The sequence below is a fragment of the Condylura cristata genome, unplaced genomic scaffold (genome assembly GCF_000260355.1).
Source record: "Condylura cristata isolate star-nosed mole 26May11 unplaced genomic scaffold, ConCri1.0 scaffold00004, whole genome shotgun sequence".
Taxonomy (NCBI): Eukaryota; Metazoa; Chordata; class Mammalia; order Eulipotyphla; family Talpidae; genus Condylura; species Condylura cristata.
Genome location: NW_004567105.1, coordinates 24,264,281 through 24,286,310, shown reverse-complemented (window position 1 = coordinate 24,286,310; position 22,030 = coordinate 24,264,281). Strand labels below are relative to the sequence as shown.

At 37.0% G+C, this 22,030-nt stretch overlaps 1 protein-coding gene across 1 annotated transcript in view; it reads left to right on the top strand.

The window, feature by feature from the left end:
- ACSS3 (acyl-CoA synthetase short-chain family member 3) overlaps positions 1-22,030 on the top strand; it is a 127,631-nt gene that overhangs the window by 6,038 nt on the left and 99,563 nt on the right. The window lies entirely within an intron of this gene.

Below are 22,030 nucleotides of genomic sequence, written 5' to 3'. Positions count from 1 at the left end.
CTATTCAGTAGATACCTATGTTCTTGCTCCACACTTCAGTGAATCCTGTTAGCTAGATAGCTAAACGTTGAGTTTGACAGGGAAGACAGCTGAAAGGGGATGTAAGAATTAATATTTGTTGAGTGTTTTTTTAAGCCATGGAACTATACAACAGTTTCTCATGTGTTTCAAGTTTAGTTTCACCCAAATACTACAAGGTTAGTTTCACTATTCCTTTTCTACATGTGAGAGAATTGAAGTTCAAGACTACATAGCTAGTTATTAAGAACAGGCTAGTAGTAACACTGGCGTGCCTATTTGTAAGCCTAGAATCTTTCTCTGTAGCTAATTAAGTAATTTCCACAGACCGAGTTGCTAAAACTTGAATCATTTAGATTATTTTTCTTTAAAAGGTTTATTTATGTATGCATATAAGAACTGGGATACAGGCCAGAGGTACAGGGAATGAGAAGATTCATCAAGACAGAGTGGGGAGCAGAACAGGCAGATTGACTGAAATACACTGTTGAGGGGAACAGCAGATAAGACAGGAAAGGTCTGCTGTGCCATGTGGGTCACCTGCCTGGCTGGGGATCCAAATTCATGGCTGCAGGGGCTGTGTATAGCTTTATAATTAGCCCACTGCACCACCAAGAAGGGCCTGAATCATTTAGATTTTGGACTAAGGAATTGTTTCAAACTGAAGGAGAATAAAAACAAGTGAACTAAATGCAGAGGTAATTCTGAATCAGTTATTTATGTCCTAAGTATGTTTTGACACAGAGAATTTTGAATGAAGTTTGATAATTGGACAGTGGTAATATATCAGTGCTAATTCCCTGAATTTAATGGTTATTTTATGATTCCCTAGAAAAATGTCCTTAATTGTAATGATTACATTACAGAATAATGATTACATTATTCTGGAGTTATAATGCATCCTGTCAGTAAATGGTTCAGTGGGGAAAAAATGTTCATCATCTTGCACTTGCAACTTTTCTATGAATAGGACATTGTTTCAAAGGAAAATATAATATGGATTTTATGTTACCAGAAAGTAATTAATCCCCATATGAATTTCTATTCTTTGACCAACAACTGATTAGCCACATTAAAGTGGAAAATTGAGTCTTCTTTTTTAAAGCATACGTTTCTGTGAAATTCCTTCATATTTATTAGATATTCTTAACATTATATTTAATTCTAGCTTGAATGTTAGAATTTTTATCTAAAGTTAATGGTAAAATTTCCCTTTTTTGACAAACTTTAAATTAGATGAATTTATTCATAATAGTATGCAAAGCACAAGTATATTTAAAATCTAACTTATCACTTTTTATAAATACAAAAAAAAATACACCATCAGCATGAAAAATGATCTGTTGGAAATGCAGTCCCTTCAATAACCTCATCAAGAAAGACAATTTTAAAAGATGGGCCTTATTTTATATTCTGAAGGTCAACAGCTTGGTGCTGTGCTATATCTAATTTTCTCAGTCTGTCATGCTGCTGAGCCTTCAGGATAGAACAAGAACAGAGGGAACTACAGGAATGCCACAATTACATAAGCAAGGATGGATTGCCTGACAAATAGCACAATCAATGAACAATGGAAATTCAATCAGCTGTGACTGATCAACTACCAGGTGTGGGGGGAAATCCAAACTCTTAATACCTCCTGGAAGGTGGCTTACTTTCCTTTGTTCCTGCGGTATATTGTTGGTTGAGGGGGAAAATTCAGTGATTGAATTTGCTGTTGCTGTTGTTGTTTCTTTTCTTTTTCTTTCTTCTTCTAATCCTCCTCCTGTTTCCACTTTTATAAGAAACAAGTTTTATAAGAAACTCTATGAGGGAGATCCTTGCTTTCCATTGTGGTATGATATTTGCAAGAGAAATGTGTGGGAGGCTGATGAAGCTTTGCAATAATAAATAGAACGAACTAACCTTTTTAAATTACATATGTAATTTTGTGAGCAAGTATATGCGAATGTGGAAATCAAATCTTCTACCCAAGTTATGTAAATAGAGAACTGATATTATAGAATGTCAATAATATCTGTTTTTGTTGTTATTTTAGCCAAATGAGGTGAGGGGCAGTGTATAAAAAAAGGGAAGTATATTACTTTCGTAATGTAGAGGGAACTTGGAATTGAAGAATTTTGAACTTGAAACAACCCAATTAAAATGCTTACAATGGCTAAAAATTAATTAGTTCTTCCAAATACTAAGTTAAAGAGGGATAGGGTTTTTGCCTTTAAATAAATAGTGCATTTTACTGATTCAAAACATGATTTGATCTCAGCGGTAGAAAAACAACTGAAATCTGTAGATCTTTGACTTTGGCTTAAGTCTCTAGACAATAGAACACTTTCTCTTTAGGTTTTGCTGTAAGAATAACAATGCAGTTCCAGTTGAATCTTTTCAAGATGTCTCTCCTAAGTGGATATAACAGTTAAGCAGAATAAATTTGGGAGGATAAAATAATGTCCAATATTTACTGTAAATATGACCAGTATAGATAATGGTTAAAAAAACTTAGTAAATTAGAATGATTTAAACATAAAAACAGTAGTCGAAGGGACATGCAGTCAATATTATTGGTGACTAAATAACTATATGCAAAAGCTCCAGGGCTTAGAAAAGTTTGCCTTTGTACTAATTCCACTGCTTTCTCTCCACACTTTTCCCTATGTTCATAGTTTCATTGATTCTCAGTTGGGAGTTAAGTGCTTTTCTAAACTAAACCACAGATGCTCTGACTTTGTCTTATTTTCAACATGGACTAAATTAAGTTTTCACTGTCACCAGTAAGCACTTGTTGGATACTTTATTTTGATGGGTAGGAGAAAAAAAAACAATGTCAAGGGTCATTGGTAGTGATTCTTGGCTTAAAATTTTGGCTTCCTTATTGAATGGAGGTGTGGAAGATGGGGGAATTATAAAATGTGGGCTGTAATGGACATTATCTGTTCTCAGCTTTGGCTGATGTAGTAAGAAGAGCCAAGTTTATCATGTCAGACATAGTTACCAGTGCTTCAATCTATAGTCTTCTCTGGTCTGCCACAGCCACTGTAGAAGAACAAGTAGGGTGAAAGTAGTGTGGATTGCTGAGCAGAAATGCATCAATGGCAAAGGTTGGTGGAATTCACTTGAATCCATAGTGAAGCTGCAAGAAAGGAGAATAATTTATTTTGTGTGTTACTGAGAGTTTGTGGTGCTAGCTGAATTCAGTTATTGATTAAGAGGTAAATGTTAATTTTATAGAATTGCAGTGAACACCTACAACTCTGTGGGGTAGAGTTTTTTTTTTTTTTCCTCATTTAATGGGTTTGGAATTGGAGATACAAAATTTAAAAACCGTACTTAAACTTAATGAACTGGTAAGTTAGTAGCAGAGCTATGATTTGAACACAGGCAATCTGAATTTAGCTTCTATACACCTACATTATGTTTTTCCTATGATAATAGCTCAGTTAATTTTTTTTTTCTTCTTATCTCTTCTTTACTGAAATTATTAAGTAATTACCTTTTTTTTTATTTTAAGAATATGAATCTTGGGCTTCCCTGGTGGCTGAAGGGGTTAAATTAGAGCGCTCTGTAGCTTTCTGCAGCCACTGGAGCACCAGTTTGATCCCTGGCCAGGAAGCTGACCCACATGGTGCAGCAGACATCTCCTGACTCCTGTCTCCTGTCTCCCTTGCTATTCCCTTTAGCAGTGTGTTTCAGTCAATCTGCCTTTTCTACTCCCCACTCTGTCTCTAGTGAATCTTCTCACCCACTGCAACTCTGGCCCTAGTGCTTGTATGCATAAATAAATAAATTAAATTAAAATATGAATACCTCAGGAACATTTGAAACGATTGACATTCTGTGAAAATAATAAATTTTAAATATATATATTTGTACATGTTCTTTTGTAATCTTTAGAATATGTGCTACAGTTACACAGGTGGGGGAGGGGCTTTATATTGCTACATTAGGAATGTTTCTTGGAAGCAATATTAATCTCCTTCTTTAAAAATTTCCTATTGGTTTTCTAGCTTAAGGAAAATTTATAATGACCACATTATTCATTCTTTGTAGTGTGCTGTTATTTTTTATAAGGATATGGTGATAAATGGCTTAATTAATTCATCTAATTATGTATATTTGAAATTTTTCCTCTCCAGACTCTCAGTAAAATAAATACTAAGACCTGTGGTATGTTTTTTATTATGGAAATTGTTGATTTTATTTACTTTTTTATGTATTCCTATGCACATTCTTTCCTGTTTTTCTTTCATTGTTCTTCACCTTGATCCTAGTTTCCTTCTGTGCATGTAAGATGTTGATTTGCAAGTAGACAGACCATGATAAATGGCATATGCTAATACAGAGATGAGTTTCTTAGGTATCAGATTGCATGTAGCTCTCTTAGTTCTGATATGAGTAGCTCACTTTTGAGATTCAGTACAGGGACGAGTCGTGGATTTTCTCACTTACCTATGTTATTTCATAGATGTTGCCATATTTTGAGGAACAAAGCATCTAAATATATTAAATGTTTTCTTAAAGTACTTAGGAGGTGAGCTGCAATAAGACTTAAAGATTTGGAGAGTTTGTAATAGAATGAAAAGGAAATTCCCATGTGATTATTCTCTAGCTTGGGTGAAACCATTCTTTCCTTTAAAATTAATGCATTATCTTAGTAACAATTATTATCATTGCAATAATAACAACAAGTGCAAGACAACAGTAATTACTAATTATTGAGTGGCTTTTTCTGAATTAGACTGTGTTAAGATTACTCTTATAACATATATGCATAATTTCTTAGAAACCTTCCAACACTTTATTAGGTCTTATAAGCCATTTTTTATAACTGTGCAAACTAAAGCACATAGAGATTAAGTGACTTCTCTTGTATTGATGCACTTAATTTTTCAATTTAGCTGGGTCATCCTATAGAGTCCAGTTTTGGGGATGAATTGTCAGTAGACTCAACCTATGTCTGCTTGTCGTGTGACCATTTCAATGCCAAGACTTAGAGAGTGCAAAAAAAAAAAAGAGAGAGAGAGAATGTAATGTCAGAATTCTACAAATTTTTAATTAAAGATGTAACTTTCCCTCCCTTTATTTGGCATATGTATTTCTTTATGTATCCCACTCTACTCCCATTTTAGAGGAATGTAAGTGTTCATGTTTTCCCAGAGTGATCGTGCATATGTCTTTTTGACAAATGTCTCTTTCCTAAAAAACACATCACCTGGAATCTATTTCCCTTTAAACTACTTTGGCAAAGCATGATCAATCCTTACATCCATGTTTTCACTATCCATTCACTGTGCAAATCTACACCTCACTAGTAGTTTAGTCTCACTAGTAATTTAACAAATCAAGAGGAGGTAATAGGAGGACAGGAGTTGTTTCAGTCTCCACTGTTACCCCTATAGTGAGTGTACATATTCTTGTGTATATTGGCTGAATTGATTAAAACACTTATCTCACGCAGCTTAACCTTCTTAATCTGTCTTATAAATCTGGGTTCCTATATTTTTAGATTGAAGAATTGGATCATTATTGCTTATTTTTAAGTAAATATGTCAAAAAATCATAAAAATAATAAAAACCATAATTAAAAATGACAGCCATTAGATACGTAAAAAATGCTGTTTCCCTTAGGACCTTTATGGTGTTATGTTATTTGGGTTGAAATCTGTTAAAAGCTGGACTTTTAGAAAAATGTAAAAATTATTTTATTATAATTGTAAAATGTTAATACTTATTGTTCAAGATCTTCTACATGTATCTACCATAAACTCGAATATTTCAAACTTGTTTGAACTGTTATTTGTCATTATAGGTTTAGAAAATCTAACTTGATAAAATTTTTTCTTAGGTTGCTTAATTTTAAAAAAAGATTCATTTTAAAATTTATATTTAGCAAAAAATATTGCCTTCTGTAAGATAGTTTTCTTATTAAATATCTAGTTCTTTCCAAGACTGGTGAAAATAATACTATTCTTAAATCAAATCCCTTAAAATCCTAACAGATGATTTTGCTCTATGTGTGTGTATTTGTATGAGAATGTATGCATGTGTTTGCATGCATGTGTGAATGTGTGTTAACATGTTACCGGATATAAACCATAATTGCTGTCATAGTAACAACTAATTCTCCTTAGCAGTCGCCAACTCCTCAAAAGTGTGTTCTTACAGAAGTGTTTAGGGAAGTTTAAGTAACGTGCTATTGTCCACGTGGCTTGCAGGTGGCAGATCTGGGAGCAAACCAGACCCATTAGAGTGCAGAATATATCAGCTTCTCACTGTGTCATATTTCCTTTCTAGTTAATCCTATTTTATCCTCACAATGCCTGTGTCACAGATTTAAAAACAAGCCAGGTGCATTTATACAGAGATAAACTGAGATGTTGTTTCCCTGTTTTACTTATAAAAATGTGGTTTGGAGCTCTCAAACTTATTCATTTATTTTTTCATTTCTCCCTCTTTTGTTCATTCATCTAACATTTATTGAAGGTTTACAAGTGAGGCACTATTCGAAGCACTCACTGAGCGCCCACAGAGAGTATAACTTAGAAGAAAACGCCATATATCAAAGGAAGCAAGTATGTGTGTGTGTGTGTGTGTGTGTGTGTGTGTGTGTGTTTGTAATGAGATAGCTTTCATTGTCTTGTTTAATCAAACAACAGTAATCATGAGGGCTATGGAGTATCTAGTTATTATTTTGTGAAAATATGGGCAATGAAGTCAATTTCATTTAGCAACTAACTCTACTCGGAATAGCTTTGACTGTTGAGGTGTGAATAATTAGAACACAAGTCTCAGCCACACATTTTGGTGAGCATTTTCTAAATGTGGCCATTTCCTAACTAATGAATCCTTTAATTCATAAAAGAATCAACCATTTTAATTTTATCTTACGGTGCAGCCTCACTTTCTGCTAGAGGCGCTAACACACAGAAAGGTGAGGAAGAGACAAGTAGCAATAAAATTTAATAAAAGGAAATAAGAGGCTTGATTGGCACAAGCTGATATTACACTCTTGGATAATTGACTGCAGCACTGTATTCAAGTTTCAAATTATTGAAGTTTAATAGAAAATATTGTATCTATATGTGTAATGTGTGAATAGTGGGAATTTGGCCAAGAGAGATCCAAAATAGAATGTGTGACATTGTTCTTAGGTCATTTTGAGGAAAAGGCTAGTATAAAAGACAAAATACACTTTTTGTCTATTTTGATTAATACTTAAGTCATGCCCAAGTGTGTCTAGTTAGTTTAGATAGATTTCTCTCTTTAGATACAGTAGTTATCTTTGGTTTGTAGAAGGTTGTTTTGACAGGACATGAAGATGGGAAGTTGGAGGAGATTTAGTTGGATTTAATTAAAAGAGCAGAGGTTATATGGTAACAAAACTTAGCTTTGAGATCTTGTTTGAATTACCTTTCACTGGCCCTTCTTTACTCAAAAACCAATTCTTTTTTTTTTTTTTTTAAAGATTTATTTACTTCTGCATACAGAACTGAGGTACAGGTCAGAGATCAGAGATGCAGGGGCGGTGAGAGGATTCACCATAGACAGAGTGGGGAGCAGAACAGGCAGATCGTAGAGATACACTGCTGAGGGGAGCAGTGGGTGGGCCGGGAGAGGTCTGCCGGGCCATGTGGATCACATCTGGGGCAGGCGGGGATTGAACTCATGCGGAAATGGCTTTAGCTTCTCAGTGCTGTGCTTTAACCCGCTGTGCCACAGGGAGGACCTCAAAAACCAGTTCTTATTAACATTTAGTTTTATGCCTCTTTTTACACTAAAAGTGATATTACTTTACATTTTAATTAAGTAAATCAGAATATCAACTGTGGTTAATAGCTAAGTACACTCTTGGTGCTTATCATGGTATATCTGATGAGGTTTTTCAGTATTTTTTTTGTAATTTTTTTTATTTTGGAATAATTGTACTCACAAGAAGTTACAGAACTGTGCTTAGATTGTGTGTATCCATCATTCCCTTTGCCTAATGGTAACATTAGGAACTACTTAGGAACTACTAAGGAAACTAGGTTTCCTCTACTCTCTGACAGTAGAATATTTCCATATGGCATGATTTGGTAAGTTATTTTTTGACTCTGGGATGTTATTTCCACTACTTCATTTGAACAATTTGGAGCATTATCAGATCTAAAAGCAATCTACCAGATCATACCTAACAGGACCATTCTAGGATACAATGGGAAACCTGTGTAGAACATTCATAAAACCAAAATTGGTATTGACATAATGTAATTTACTAGATAACAGATATTATTCAGATTCACCAGTGTTTGTGCATCCTTACCATATTATGTCTTTTAAAAATCAATAATCCTTGTCATCTTGTCCACATGTTTGACTCGTAAGGTTGTTGTTGTTCTTGGACAAAATGAAAGTATACTGTCCACTCTATCGATATATCATTTTCCTAATTGTGAATTTTTCCATTCTGCTACACATGATTCTTGATGTATGCAGGGTATTTTATTATACTGGGTGAATGTAAACATATTTTCACAGTCCCTTCATATTGATATTTGATAGCTTATCTTTATTTGCTATTATAAACAGGCAGATAAACTGCATCATTGGATACTGTGTTCCAAAGATTTTTGTTTCTGTTTCTGCTTGTCTTTCTCATTCTTTCTTTTCTTCCTATTGGTGAATTATTAGAAATCTGTTGCATCTAGCAGTAATTATATACGTTCTAGTGTGTTTATTGTCAAGTGTATCTCAAAAAATTAATAATGTCATAATTCATAATGTATGAGTAAGCTTTATAGAATAAAGAGTTAAAAATTTAGTGATGGGCCTTCCCTAGTAGCACAGCGGGTTAAAGCACAGCACTGAGAACCTAAAGCTACTTCAGCATGAGTTTGATTCCCCACCCAGGCTTAGGTCCCGGAGGTGATCCACATGGCGTAGCAGACCTTTCCTGACCTGCCCGCTGCTCCCCTCAGCAGTGTACTTCAGCAGTCGGCCTGTTCTGCTCCTCGTTCTGTCTCTGGTGAACCCTCTCACTGCCCCCGCACCACTGGCCTGTACCCAACTCTGTATGCATAAATAAATAAATCTTAAAAAAAAAAAACTAGTGAACACTAAACACTGATCTTTGTGTCACATTTGCTTCAGATTTTTTAATTTTAAGCAATGAAATAAACAAAATTGATGTTCCTTATGTATCTGCCCCAATAGCACTCTTCATTGAAATAAGCTGAGGATAATGTATAAGGCTCCACAGGAAGAAAGAAGTACTTAGACACTCTAAAATGATTGATGGTCTGCCTCCTCTTTAATAAGAGCTTATATTGGACATCTCTCTGTGGACATAAGCTAAGTGTTGTGTAGATTCAGTTAATGAATGTGGTGTCTGCCTTTGGGAGCCTCAGCTTCAGAGGCGAGTTTCATCAGAACATGGCAACGTATCATTTTGAATGAGTTGTAGCCTTGCAGAAAAAGAAATGGAGAGTTAATGCGATGTAATAGGAAAACCGAAGATTATCCAGTTGTATGGTTCTAGGGTTTAGAGAATGTAGTAGAAAGCTTTCCCTGTTGCTGTCCTTTCCTCTGCACAAATCTTGTTAGCCAGAGTAAAATAACACCATGTCTGCATTTGGGCCTCCTCCTCTCCCACAGGCTGCTGCAGCTGCCTGCCCTTCCTTCTCTCTTTCTTACCCTCTTTTATTTCTGCTGTTTCGTCATCATGCATCATTGTTATCATTATAATTAAATGCTGAGTGGCATCTCCTATTCCCTCCAACAAATAATGCTGGCATTGAAAGAGTGCCTCTCTTCTGTGACCCATCCTGGTTTTCTAGATAGTTTTACAGTGTTGGGCATACTTTTGTGAGATTCTCTGGGTATCTTGCTCTGCTTTGGATTGCAATTCCTTCTGGATCCATCATAACTTTTTTCTCAGTAGGCTGGTGAGGGATAACTGCTCTCAGACTATCCTAAGTGTTCTCCTGGAATGGGTTGACTGCTAAAATTTACTTTCCTTTTAAATATACCTTTAGATTTACATTTATTCAAGGTTACAATTTAGTTAATTGTGTATTTTACTTCTTTAGAGGAAACAAAGTCCTATTTCCTTCTGATTCCATTCTCTGTTTCTCCTGCATTTTCTTTAGAGCAAAAATAAAATCAGGAGGATAAAATGGTGCCTTCACTTCCTTTGAATTTAACTGTCAGGCATGACTCACCGCCCAAGGATCTTTAAGATCATTCATTCATGCCTTTTCTCTTGGTTGGCAGCGGATTCCGTTCAGATACCTGGTATTGATTTCTTGAAAGTCTGTCTCTATTCTTTTTTCCTGTTGGCTTCATTTCTCACCATTGGCAATTCACTGAGTTTTAATCTGAGATGATCTTTGGCAGCAGTGCAAATGTCTGGGCTGTTCTCTCATGTTGAGATCGGGTAATCTGTGTCTACGCTGGTGGGATGGGGCCAAGTTCTGAAACTACGGACTACTGTCTAAAGAATTGCCAGACCTAAAAAATTTGTCTTTGTGTTAGGTTTCTCCTTTAAACATCATCTATAGAGAGATGTGCATTCCAAGTCTTTTACAAAAACAATGTTCTTGGTGATTAAATTAACAGAAGGTTATTATGCTGCCCCAGGTAAACAGTTACCCAATTTGGAGGGTTTCCTGGAACAGTCAGTTGACACCGCCCAGCTCTTAGTCTCTGTAACTTAGATGGGATGTCACTGTGTGAATAACACAATAGGATGCCCTCTTGAAAATGCTAAAAGGCTTCTCTGTTTGTGTTCAATAGTAGTCCTTTGAGCTACTCATTGTTTCTGCTGTGCATTTACCTTATAAGACTTTTCTTTATTTGTGTTAATGTGTCAGAAGAGTACTACTTCAGAGCACATTCATTCACACTTTGCAGGCATCTACTTTAAAAAGTGCTGAGCATTTGCTGTGTACTATTAATGAAACAACACATGGTCTCTGCCCACAGGAAACAGCTTCTATTGAGGGTGTGAGAATTATGGGACTAAGTGCATGCAAGTGTTATTGAAAATTCATTGCCCTTTCCTTGCAATCAGAAAGTAATAATTCCAGTCTGACAAGTGTTAATTTTATAATTCTGGGAAGTTGTTTAAATCTCCTAGCCTCAGCTCTCATTTGTAAATGGGAATAGCATTGTCTTTCTTGAAGGTTTTGTATAAATTCAATGATTTGATATTTATATATATATATAAATTACCAGACCTGACACATTAGTCACAAAATGTTAGTTATTGCCCCTGTTTGAAAACTGTTTCTTTTGTTTTCCTGCTCCAGGTATCTTTTAAAGAGAGCACAAACTTGACCCATAAATGAGAGAATGCTCCATTTTATTGATGGTGTTCTTCCTACTAATTTTAATTACCTTTGATTTGTCCTCCCTGTAATAATTACCCCTTCCCCATGCTTTGATTACTTACTGTGGTGACTTCTTAGGCTATTCAAGATTCTAGCTGATTCCATCTCCTCATTTGTCTCTCCAGTCTAACCTAGAATCCATCTCTGAAAAGGGCATTCCCTTGCTCAGAACCTTGAAGGAATTCTTCTTCCTTAACAATATATTCAAGGCTTTTAACACAAGGTTGTACAGGTCTTTCTCAAGTTAGCTCATCTTATACTCCCACCCCAAACACACATCTCTTGTTTCAGCAGCCTTGATGCACCTGTATTTCAAAAACACCCCAAACATTGCCTTAGTTTTGTCTTCACCCCAGTGTCTATACTATTACAATGCAAAAAGTTATTTCCATTGATTTTTCAATTTTTTCTTCTTAACTGACTTCACTTTTCATCCTTCTTTTTAAAATAAAAGCTAGTTAAAAGATTTGCACACACTAAAGACAGTTCCCTTCCTACCCATCTTAGTCTTGTCAGTGTGCCAGGTCGTCCTCCTTATCTACCTTCATCCCCAGTAAACTGGACTCTGTCTCTTCAATCTGCACAAATTACTCTCTCAACGAGCCTCATAACTATTTGTTGCTTAATTAGATGGATCGATTTGTAATCCTCACCTTGTTTGACCTCTCTGTATCCAATCTTCAGGACCTCTACTTCTACCTCTAAATTCTCTGTAACTACACTGTCCAATATAATAGCCAATAGCTACTTAAATGTAATTTAATTAGAATTAAGTAGAATTACAAATTCATTTGCACAGTCACATCAGCACATGTGACTTTTGACCACTTGAAAGGAGGCTCATCTGAGGAAATTTTGTGTTTTATTTAATTTAAAGCCATTTGAATTAAAATTTAGTGCCAGAAGGGGCTGTGGCTACTCTGTGGAACAATGGAGATAGAGAATGTTTATTATTACAGAAATTTTTATTGAACAGGATTCCTCCAGATCAGTGATTGACAAAGTTGATGGCCAGTAGGTTAAAGCACAGCACTAAAAAGCTAAAGCCACTTCCGCATGAATTCCATTCCCACCTTCCCCGGAGGTGACCACATGGCTCCGCAGACCTCTCCTGACCCGCCCGCTGCTCCCCTCAGCAGTGTACTTTGTCCATCTGCCTGTTCTGCTCCCCACTCTGTCTCTGGTGAAGCCTCTCGCCACCGCTGAGCCTCTGGCCTGTACCCCAGTTCTGTATGCACAAATAAATAAATCTTAAAATAAAAAAAGAAAAGTTTGAAACTGAGAATTAAAAAAAAAAAAGGGGGCCAAATAGTAAATACTGTTGCTTTGACAGGTTAGACAGGCTCTTTTGCAACCATTTGATTCTGTTAATATGGAGTACTAGCAGCCAGAGAATATATGAACAACTGGATGTAGTTGCGTTTCAATGAAATGTTATTTACACAAACAGGGCCTGAGCCAGATTTGGCCAGTGATTATGATTTGTTGATCCAGCTAGAGCTAAGGGTTATTTTATTGACACTCTTCATTGTCCTCTTGTTCTTCTCTAAATGTTTTCCTTTTTAATCCTTCTGCATTTTTTTTTTATTTTAAAGATTTATTTATTTATTCATACAGAACTGGGGTACAGGCCAGAGATGCAGAGGGTGAGAGGCTTCACCAGAGACAGAGTGGGGAGCAGATCAGGCAGATCGACGAAGTACACTGCTGAGGGGAGCAGCGGGCGGGTCAGGAGAGGTCTGCCCCGCCATGTGGATCTCCTCCGGGTCGGGCCGGCGGGAATAGAACTCATGCGGAAGTGGTCTCAGCTTCTTAGTGCAGTGCTTTAACTCGCTGCGCCACCAGGGAGGGCCCCCTTCTGCATTTTTAAAAATCCTCCCCTCCGTTCCTTTTTTGTCACCACTTATCATTTTGCAAATAATTTCTCAACAGGAACCCTTTCTTTGTGTCATGCTCCAGCCATTATGAAACTGTTTCACAACTTACTAAGCCAGTTCCCTCATGTATAAACAAATAAAATCCTCATTGCAAACTACGTATGTGCCTGATAGTGTCCTGAAGGAGTCAGTGAGATGTACATAAAATTGTGCTCATGGGGGTGAATGTGCTCACAGTAAATCATCATCACAGAATCGTGGTTAAGAGTTGGACCATGACTGCCTGATAGCTCATCCCAGTACATCACTCTGTGGTATGGCCCTCAGGTACAATAGCCACTTACTCTTTTTGTACCTCAGTTTCCTCACCTTTAAAATGAGGGTGTTATTAGTACACATACAGAGGTGTTATGAGGATTGCACGAATTAATTTGTGTTAAATGTACATAGTATTGCCTTGATACATAGTGCCAAATTGTTGTTCTTTATTTTATTCCTCTAGTTCTTATAGTTGAGGGAAGAAAGGACTGGACAAGTTAGTTTGCCTGTAGTTATCAGCTGGTTTATCTCACATTTGAGATTTAAACTCTGGTCTTTTGAGATTAAACCCAGGGTTTTAAATGATATCACATCTATTTCAACATTTCCCAGCTGCTTACCACATACTCTTAGTTGGAAATAAGCTATCTCTCTCTGCTTTCATCATCATTAGTTTATATCTCTGTCAGGAAATTTACTTCTTATAGTTATTGAAAAATCATTATCTTTCTATTATGATCCCAGTTATACTCTTCCCTCTCCCTCCATTCTCTCAGGTCTCAATCAGCAACATATTGTTGTTAACATTGTTAACATTTGCTTTTAAGAAGCAAATCATTATTGATAGTTTTGGAGATTGTAATCTGCTAAAGTCTGCTTTTTAAGAGTGAATTATTTCTTATAAAGGTTATATGTTCATTGCTATAATAGTATGCTACTTTCCAAATGTATCTATTATCTTTGAATGCTGGCCTTGAGTTTATTTAACTTTTGAAGAAGAATCTGAAGCATGTTTTGTTTTATTTCTAAAATTGTGATGAAATGAAAAAAGAGAGAATTAGACATGTTAATAATAGTCGAAAAAGGAGGCCATCAAGGAAGCAAATTAGAATATGATCTTAGGGGGAAGCTCATGTCAGAGGGCTAAAATATAAACTTGAACTTTCCAGTTATTTAATAATGATTGCGTGCAGCATACAGAATTGCAGTTGAGAATGCAGAATTGCAATATTGTGACTACTATATCTAACTGTGCTAGAGGAAACTTTGAATAGTTTTATACTGAATCATGGAAGTTTGTGAGTTTCTTTTTTTCCCCAGTATTTATTTATTTGTACATACAGGAGCTGGGGTGTTTGCCAGAAATTTTGGGGATAGATGGTGGATAATAGGATTCACAGAGACAGAGTGGGATGCAGAACAGGCAAACTGACTGAAATACACTGCTGAGGGGAGAAGTGGGTGAGACAAGAGAGGTCTGCTGTGCTGTGTGGTCACCTCCCTGCCCAGGAATGAAACGCATGCTGCAGTGGTGGCAGATAGCTTTACAGTGCTGAGACTGACACTAGGGAATCTCATTTTGTGAAAGTTTCTATAAGCCACACTGTTAAGAATATATTAAGTTTTACTCTTGGAATAAGAGGGAGTGGTAGAATTGAGAGAAATATTTAGACTTTACCAATTCAACTTTCCATAGCTGGGTCATCAAATTCACAGAGTAAATACTATCAGTTTATCAATTTTCCCTCCGCATGGAGGTGTATATATTTCTTAGTGTCAGGCATTTTTTAATGTTTGAAATTGATTTAACTTCATGAATAAGTAATAAGATCTTGGTTCTCAACAAAGGTAAGTTGATGATGAAGGGAGCTAATAAGAATAGAAGAACAGGTGAATATTTACCAACGACTTCTTCTGGCACTTAAAGGTGGAGATGATGGGATTTGTCAGCTGCTTATCTCTTAAAAATCATTCAGACACTCACTCACATTCATTGACTTAGCTCAGCATGTGGGCCAAGAACACCCTTCAATTCTAACTCATGTGATGAAAAAGGACAAGGTAAAATAGTGGGCTGAAGTTACAAATTGGGAACAGAGAAGATTCAGATTCAGGATGGGCTAAGATGAAAAAAGGGAGAAATCAAATTCAATCCAGGTACCCCTCCCCACCCCCAAGAGTTTAGTCCATGTTTTTTTTTTTTTTTTTTTGTGCAACAGCGGACATGAAGGATAGCAGTCACTGACTGGAGGACGTACGTGCGTTCTACCGATCTTTCTTCTTCTTCTTCTTCTTCTTCTTTTTTTTTTTTTTTTGTAGGTAAACTAGCAGGGGTTAATGAAAAAAAACAGGGAAAATAGAAATCTATATATAAGAAAATTGAATTGAGAAGAATCTCACTTTGTTTTATGGTTCCCCTTCAGAAGACCCTCAACCCCACATCTATGAGCTCAAATACTGCTGATGGCACACCTCTGACTCATATCAAAGACATTCAATTTTCCTGTAGCGACAGAATATCTACACTACTCGAGACTGCTTCCATTTCATTTGCCCAGGGATGCATCACTTTATCTCTTCAGAGATGAAATATGATCTTTTAAAGTTTTTGAATCTGCTAACATTAGTGACTCTTAAAACATTTGTCAGTCAGGACAGATTAGATTATGCTGCAGGAATACAAGTTTCTCAAAGCTCTCTGATTTAAACTAATCCAGGTATAGGTGGTACATATGCACCTATCAAAATGTGAAGCTATACATCTGAAATTTATCTAGCATTAGAAACCCATGGTAAATCAATAAAATCAAACAACCCAGGTATATCTTATTCATTGTGGGGCTACCTGGGGTTACAAGACCATTTACTCCTGTGGTTCATCCTCACTCAAGTCACCCTTTGGAATATCACTGGTCTTTGTGACAGGGAGAAAATGTGGCCCATGCACACTGGCTTTTGAAGACTTCTGTAATTATATTTGTTTCCATGTCATAAGCCACAGCAAACCACACAGCCATGTCTCCTGGTAAGTGGGTATGAAAGTGCAGATTTACAAGCACCTAGAAGATGAGCAACAAAGTCACTGTGGATGACAAGAATGTCAACCGCAGACTTACAGGAACTCTGACTGAGTGATTTGAAGTTCCCCCGTGACCATTTATTATTGACTATTTTTTAAGGTTTTCTTTTGTAAAGATTTAGTTACTTATGCATACAAGAACTGGGATACAGGCCAGAAGTTCAGGTGGTGAGAGGATTAACCAGAGACAGAGTGGGGAGCAGAACAGACAGCACAAACGAAACACACTGCTGAGGGAAGCAGCAGTGACACAGAAGTCTGCTGCGTCATGTGGGTCACGTCCTGGCCCGGAATTGAACTCATGCTGAGTGGCTGCTGAGAGCTCATAGTGCTGAACTTTAACCTCTTGTGCCACCAGGAGGTCCGACTATTTATCTTTTTGAGTTTTTTTTCCTAGTGAGAAAAAGAAAAAAAAGCAACAAATTTAATTTCTTAAATTAATTTAGCAATAAATTAATAAACTAACAAACACCAATAAATTAACAATAAATAAATTAACAAATTTCATTTCTTAAATTGAGTTTACATGTTGTAAGTTTAAGAAATGGTGTTTTATAACATAAAGGGATTTTTTAAAAATGCTAATAATTTAATTAAAATATCTTTGTTAACTCTATAGTTACATAGTGGCTGATTCTGTCTAGACTGTAAACGTTTATATATTTGTTTATATATATACTGGTGGTACAGTTCCCCATCAGATAAGCATTCTTATCTGTTGCATTCAACAGGCTTGTTTTCTGCACTCTAAGAAAAAGGGAGGACATCCCTTAGAGGATAGTGAGGAAGTTAAACATAAAAGGGAGTTAAATAGATGTTAACAAAGCAAGCTGGGGCCCACCTAAAATCTCCTTAAGCCTGCTTCAGAGGGACACCTACTCTCCTCCAGCTCCCTTTTGTTTTACTCCTTTGTATTAATACTTCTTTGTATTAATACACTGTCTGCCCAAGAGCAGGACAGTGGTCTTTCAGACAAGAGTCTGCTGCCCTCCTCAGTTTGCCAAAAAATTAAATTACTTTCCTTCTCAATCTCTGTTTCCTTTTATTGGCTGAGGGAAACTGAGACCAGCATTTGGTACCAATTGTATTAGATATTAAATATTTAATATTATTAAAAGCAATAATATTAATATGAAGTATGCATATAGATGATGGTAATACATAATGAAAATGATAGAACATCAAACAAATGAGGACAGTAAAGATTAACCAAATGAACATGATACTTGGAAAGTTGACTACAGATAAATGAATAAAATTGTTCTGTTCCTTGTGACATATATGTCTGTATGTACATATATTGTTCAGTACACATGTGTGACATATAATATATAAAGATATTACATATCGTTTATGTACCTACTTGAATACACTGTTGGCTAAGAGCAATTTAAAAACTGAAGCCAGAAAAGAGTAGATTATTACAGGGCAGGGAGAGGGACACCCCTGAACCCCCAAATCTGCCTGCTCTAAATAGTTTCTGCCATCTGCTGCGTCAAGACAAGACACATAAGAACTTTAATGGAAAGGGACTTTAATACAGTTAGTGTGCAATACAGAAAAGACAAAGAATATAGTTTCTAAATCAGACACCTGAAGTTACCCATCTCCTCATGGGTGAAAGTCCACCCAGAAGGGATTGGCCCAAAGCAAGGCCTGAAAGCCTGCCACAAGTCTAAAGCACCCTCTGGCCAAGACCCATAGAAAGGGGTCAGAACTGGCCAGACAAGTGTGAGAGGAAAAAAGCAAGATCAAAATCAAGATAAACGCTGCCATAGTGAAACTCCTTTCGGGTCTCTCACCCACATCTGTTTCATCCAGTCCAATACCAAGAAGCAAGCACAGTTCTGTCACATGTCTCTCTGCTCCATGTGGCTTCCTTAGGCCTCCTTCTGGCTTTCCACCCTACATCCTTCCTCTTCCATCTCTATCCCTGCTCAGCTCCTCCCTCCTCCTGGGTGGGGCAAGGAACCTGGAACCTCCCCTTTTTCTGGGGACCACCCTGTTATAGTCTGACTGGGTCAACTTGGAAAGACCGGATTCTTTTACAGTGGCCCTCAATCTCCATGACTGCACAGGTCTGCACCCCAATCTGTGCCTCCAGATGTTTCACTTTTCTATATGGATTGTTTAACAACTATGTTTATCATTTCAGCTTCTACACTTCTGGTCCCTTTCTGGGACCCAGAAAAAGGGTATGAAAGAGCCAGACAGGTCTGAGAGGAAAGCAGGAAATCAAAATTAAGATGAAACTGCCACTGTTAACCTCCCGAAGGGTATCTCACCCACATCTGTTTCCACCAGTCCCAGACCAAGAAGCAAGAGCTGCTTCTTTGCATGACTCTGCTCCACGTGCCTCCTCCAGGTCTCCTTCTGTCCCTACAGGCTGCTTGCTTCCCTCTCAGTCTCCTTTCCAGCTTCTCCTCCCTGCCCAGCCCCGCCCTTCCTAGGGTGAGGGAGGGAAACTGGGACCTCCCTTTTCCCTTGGGACCACCCTGTTAAAACTTTATTGTGAAAGACAACTTGGGATAATTCAGGGCTAGCTTCACTACTAAATAGGCATTGAATGAACTAGCATGCTGTCAGTAAATATTTTTAAAAGAATTTTCAGGTCTTTTGTGGAAAAAAACAAAAATACAAAAAACCTCATAACACAAAGTTAAAGCCTAAAACAAAATACTTACATAGAGAAAAAAAAGAGAAAATTCTCCAGTATATATTTTCTGTTTCCTACAGTGAGCATTAGTTACTTTAATTAACAGTCTGGGGAAACTTTGAAACCTATGAATTCAGAAGAGAAGAGACCACACATAGAAGGCATTCAGTTCACCTTCATTGAAAGAAATGATTTGATTTAAAATGAAGTAAGAATCTTGTCATAGTAGAATAATCGAATCTTTAAGCTGGGAGGCCTCTTGCAGGTCTCTTGGCCCAGTAATCCACAGTAAACCAATCTTTAAGTTTAGCCAATTTATATTGGTATATTCATTATCTGTAACTACCTCTGGAGCCAGGCCAATTTGTGGTCTCCTGAAGTTCTTGCTTAACATTGCTTGTGGGCGGTATACTCTTTGAATTTCTTATCAACTTGCCGCAAAGAAAACTATCAATTCTTTAAATTTTTTGAGAATACTCATAAAAAAACAAAAAAACAAAACAAAACAAAAAACTGTAGAGTGTTAGTAATTTAAATATCAAGTTACTCTAAATTTGCAAACAATTAAAGAGAACCTTATTGCTGAGTATAGCCTGTAGAGGCGGATTAATGGTAGGATGATTAAGGGCTTGGTTCTGAAATCTGGCTGCCTGGAGCAAGTTACTGTCTGATGAGTTTCCTCTTATGTAAAATTAGATTTGAAACAGTACCTACCTATCAGGGGAGTGTATTTTTTGATTAACTGAGTTAATAACGCATGCATTATTAACCTAGAGTAAGGCACTTTTGTTACTGGATAGCAAGGAGAAAATGCAGTACTCTATTCATTCTGCTAAACACTAAATGCTAGGATATAACATAAAGGAGTCTGAACAAAATGGTAGAGAGAAAAAGCTGAACCATTAGGAATTTTAGGATATAGGGAAAGATTTTCTGTTTTCTTACCTATCCCAGAGGAGGTGATAGAGAGATTGGTAGATGCAGGGGGTAAAAAATCAAAAAGGAAAACAACAACAACAAAAACCCTTTAATTTTCTGGACCAAAAAAAATCAAGAAATTAGGGATCTCATAAGACAGGTATCTTTTAGATAATAACCCTAATCCATTCAAGCATCAGAAAAAAATTGACCCACAAGCCCATTTTCACCAGTAAAACTCTGCTGAAGTGTCTAGAGTTCTATTCTCTTGCCAAGATGTATCAGGGTGCTTCGAACTTCACCACCTCCATGAATCCATGAATGGTGTCAGAGAAGTTGATGGGGTGTTGGAAGTTTCCTTCTCTGAAGGTGAGGAGGTCAGGGTGTTCTTCACCTCACAGTGTCCTTAGTGTAAAGTTTGCCCACAGTTTCTCAGCAAGGAGGGTGTCACTTATGCTAAGTGGCATTCTGTAGTGTCACATTTATATGGCAGTAATGAGATACCCCTCACCCACACCTCTGGTATTGTTAGCTATCAGAATGAGGTAGTATCCCGGAACCCCCAAACCTGTCTGCTCTAATGGGTTCTGCTATTGGTTATACCAAGAGAAAACATGCTCTTAGTTCATGAGAACTTCAATAGAAAAGAACTTTCATACAATTAGTGTGTAATAGAGAGGCAATGAGGATGCACTAGAGAGAATAGAAAGAATATAGTTAAAAATAGTTTTCGCATGAAACACTGATGTGTTCTCTTTTCTCATGGGCAAATGTCCCATGTCAACTGGGTTGACCCAAAGTAGGACCCAGAAGCTTGTCACAAATCTAAGGTACCTTCTGGTGGGGACCCAGAAGAAAGGACAGAAGGGACCAGGCAGATCTGAAAGGAAAGGAAAAGAATCAAAATACAAGTCAAGATAAAGGCTGGGGCCTCCTTGATGGTGCAGGGGCGAAAGTCTCAGCACTATCAAGCTATCAGCATCCACTGCAGCAGGAGATTTTGATCCCTGGCCAACAAGTTGGCCTGCATGGCACAGCAGACCCCTTCTGTCTTGCCCCCTGCTCCCTTCAGCAGTGTATTTCAGTGGATCTGCCTGCTCTCCCCATTTTGGCTCTGGTGAATCCTCTCACCCCTGCCTGCACCTCTGGCACAGTTCTTGTAAGCAGAAATAAAGATAAACACTAAAAAAAGATAAAGGCTGCCATTGTCAACCTCTCCACAGGTCTTTCACCCATGTCTGTCTCTTTCAAGTGTCTCCTTCCATGCCCCTCAAGTCCTTGATAGAAGTCAAGGCCAAGAAGCAAGTGTGGCTTCTTTTTCTCAGTGCTCTTCTGCATGTCCCACTTGGGTTCTTTTCTTCAGCTTCTCCTCAGCTCAGCTCCACCCTGTCTTGGGTGGGTAGGACACCTAGATCCTCCCAGTTCTATGGTGGTCACTTTGGATTTATCACACTTGACAATTCAAAATAATTATATTAACCACTTGTAAGATAGTCATAGTTTAGAATTACTGACGTGTACAGGGTCATTTGGTCCTGATGAAGTGATTCTTCTTCCTGCTGCCTTCAGTATCTATTATGTTGTAATGTTACCAATGTATCTATAGCTACTTTTAATTCACTGCTTCATTTCACACTGGGCTTTGAGAGAAGACAATGATGGTGATTCTCAAATATTTGATAATAGGGCCTTTTTTTCTTGCTTTGATAATTTTTCTTGTAATTTTGCATTGTTCTAATATTTGGTAGTTTGACAATGGGACACTAGGACTATTATAATAATTATTTATTTTACTCCAAGAACTCCTGAAAAATGTGACAAATGCAAAGCTTTTTTTCTTTTGGAAAAATGAACTATATTTCTTTAAAATGTATTTCTGTTTATCTACATGGTAATTCAAGATCACTTAAGAGATGAAAGGCACTGAATTATAAAGGTTTTTAAAAAATCAATTAACATTTTACATGCATATCCACTCTTTATTCAAATTATGGAGAATTTCCAACATGCAGAAAAGAGCTTATATATTCTTTATGAAATTGAAAGCATCAAATTTAATTGAAAGAGAAATGTATATTTA